Raw genomic sequence first — 2,856 nt, forward strand, 5'->3', positions numbered from 1 at the left:
ATCTACATTCTATTTGCCCTGATTCTTGTTCTCTTCACTGAGGATTTTGCATATAAACATATGCATATTACTGGCTATGATATTATGTAGTACTCATTGAAACACTCTTTAGGAAGCTTTATTGTACAATACAGTGAAGCATAATGCAGGATGGGAAATAGCTTGGAGGGTGAATTTGGGGATACAGTATACAATAGGATTCTGGAGTTAAATTGTTTTTTGACTCAATTCAGAGATTTCTGATGGGCACACCTCATCTCCCCAGTGAGGTGATTCTAGGAGTCAGAGGAGAAACAATGACCATCAGGCGAAGAGTCTCACAAAGGCAAACACAGGATTTCCCTGATACCCATCAAGGCACTTTCCCATATGAAATAGCTGCGCTCAGGCTTACTCCAGGCTTTACTTTAAAACCTACTAGAAAAATAGTAGGAAAAACAAGGAAGAATGGGTGAAAGGAAACAGCCTATTTATTTCCTCAAATCCTTTCAGCTTCGCTTCACCTTAGAGAACAATGAGGCTTATTAAATAGGGCCAGCAGCAATCTTGCATAATTGTTCAGCCATCTTCTCTGTTGACTCCTCAGCCTATTCTGCGACCCTCAAGTTACCCACAGCTTGGCTAAAATAAAAGACTTCTTCTTGCAGGTTTCTCATGCTTTGAATCTTTCTTAGTACACTTGTTCCCTCTTGAAATGTACCAGAACATCCACACAACAGGGTATTATATACCTGTAAAAAGGAATGCAGAAAATCTCTGCATATAACTATGCAGTGATTTCCAGGATATATTGTTCAGAGAAAAAAAAATCGTGGTAAAGAAAAATGTGTACAGTTGCTACTATTTATCTAAGAAAAAAGGAATAGAGATATATACAGAGATGCTTGTACTGAAAGTAAACAATGGAAACAGTCCACAGCCCTGGCCTCTGCACACATACCCACAGAGCCTGCAGCTCCACTGTACCATGTGTGGCATTTGAGCCCTCTTTGGCAGCAATGATAGCCTCTCTGGTCAGCATCCGAGTGCTATGAAGATCACACACAGGGGCCCAGATGAATTTCATCCTGAGAATGTCAATGTATACATCAGCTGCTGCTTTGGATTTCACCAGTCGGTCGTAGTTGACCAGCTGTTTGGAATCCAGCCAATTCAAGTGAGGAAATATCTTTATTTGTGGCTCTGTTGCATGGTGAAATTTACAACCTTGAGAAGGTATAATACCATTTTGAATTTGATTACAAGGCCAGAGTGGATGGTGAGATAATCCTTCATCTTTATGATAAAGGAGGGACTGGGCAGAAAATGTGTATGTTGGGTTGAGTGTTTGCATTTATTTTATTAATACTGTCAATAAGAAAGTATTCCTGGGCAGAGACACCTACCTAGAGAGTCAGCACTGTAGAGATTAACCTCTGCATGCCCTCTATAACAATGTGGAGAAACAGTTTTAAGATAGAAACTGTGAAGAGCAACCTCTGGATACCTTTTGACAGTGCTATTAAGAAATGACTGATGACAGAGAAAAGGCTTGGATTCCAGCTTCGTTGCTGCCACTCTGTTGATGCAACCGAAAGAGGCCCAAGTGTAAGACACTCTCTAGACATTTGCCATTGGCATGGAAAACAGTCCCAATGTACTGGCTGCTAGAAAGGTGGAAAATCATATTGAAAGTGAACACCACTCTGAGGAAGGCATTCAGGTCCTGGATGAAGTAATATTTTCCTTAGAAATTTAAGACATAACAATAGTTCACACTTCAGTAGATAGGTATTTAATTTCCCAGTATATTTGGAAGAACACAGATATCAGTGATCTTCTCTAGAGAAGGTTCGGATGAAATTTCACAGGGTTACATATATTTTTACAAGACTCCTCCTCAGGAAAAAGCCAAGAAGCAGAGTCAGGGGCTTCTGAAGGACTCTTGTTTGATATAGTGTGTGCAGATTGAAGTGCTGCTGCCTGCGACCTTGAACTGAGAGTCTAATTCCTGGATCATCTGTTTTCTTCTTATTGCCTCTGGCACCAGAAATAAGAATTCTGAAGACTGGGATAGGAAAACATCTCCTGATAAAGATATTTGAGTACTATACCTGATACCTAAAGAAATTCTCTGGCCAAAAGAAGCCTTCAGTGATGGGATAACTTAAGAATTTCTGTTTTAGGGTTTTACAGGAATATACTGAACATCAGGTTGATGATATAATGATGGCAACTGCAACACAAAAATTTTCCTTCAGTATTCTTAAAACTAAATAAGGCTATTACAGCAATCTACAAATTCAATGAAATTCTCATCAAAATACCACCATCATTCTTCATAGAACTAGGAAAAAAACAACTCTAAAATTCATGTGGAACCAAAAAAGAGCCCGCATAGCTAAAGCAAGACTAAGCAAAAAGAACAAATCTGGAGGCATCACATTACCTGATTTCAAACTATACAATGATGCCACAGTCACCAAAACAGCATGGTATTGGTATAAATATAGGCACATAGACCAATGGAACAGAATAGAGAACCCAGAAATAAACCCAAATACTTATAGCCAAATCACCTTTGACAAACCAAACAAAAACATAAAGCAGAGAAGGGACACCCTATTCAACAAATAGTGCTGGGAGAATTGGCAATCCACACATAGGAGAATGAAACTGGATTCTCATCTCTCACTTCACACAAAAATCAACTCAAGATGGATCAAGGACTTAAATCTAAGACCTGAAACTATAAAAATTCTACAAGATAACATCAGAAAAACCCTTCTAGACATTGGCTTGGGCAAGGAGTTCATGACCAATAACCCAAAAGCAAATACAGTAAAAACAAAGAAAAATAGGTGGGACTTAATTAAA

The 2,856-nt window shown here is 38.8% G+C and overlaps 1 pseudogene; it reads left to right on the forward strand.

Annotated features, from left to right (window-relative positions):
- Nucleotides 1-967: 967 nt before the first annotated feature.
- On the forward strand, nt 968-2,289 carry LOC100607468 (annotated as a pseudogene).
- Nucleotides 2,290-2,856: the final 567 nt, after the last annotated feature.

The sequence above is a fragment of the Nomascus leucogenys genome, chromosome 5, assembly GCF_006542625.1.
Source record: "Nomascus leucogenys isolate Asia chromosome 5, Asia_NLE_v1, whole genome shotgun sequence".
Lineage (NCBI taxonomy): Eukaryota > Metazoa > Chordata > Mammalia > Primates > Hylobatidae > Nomascus > Nomascus leucogenys.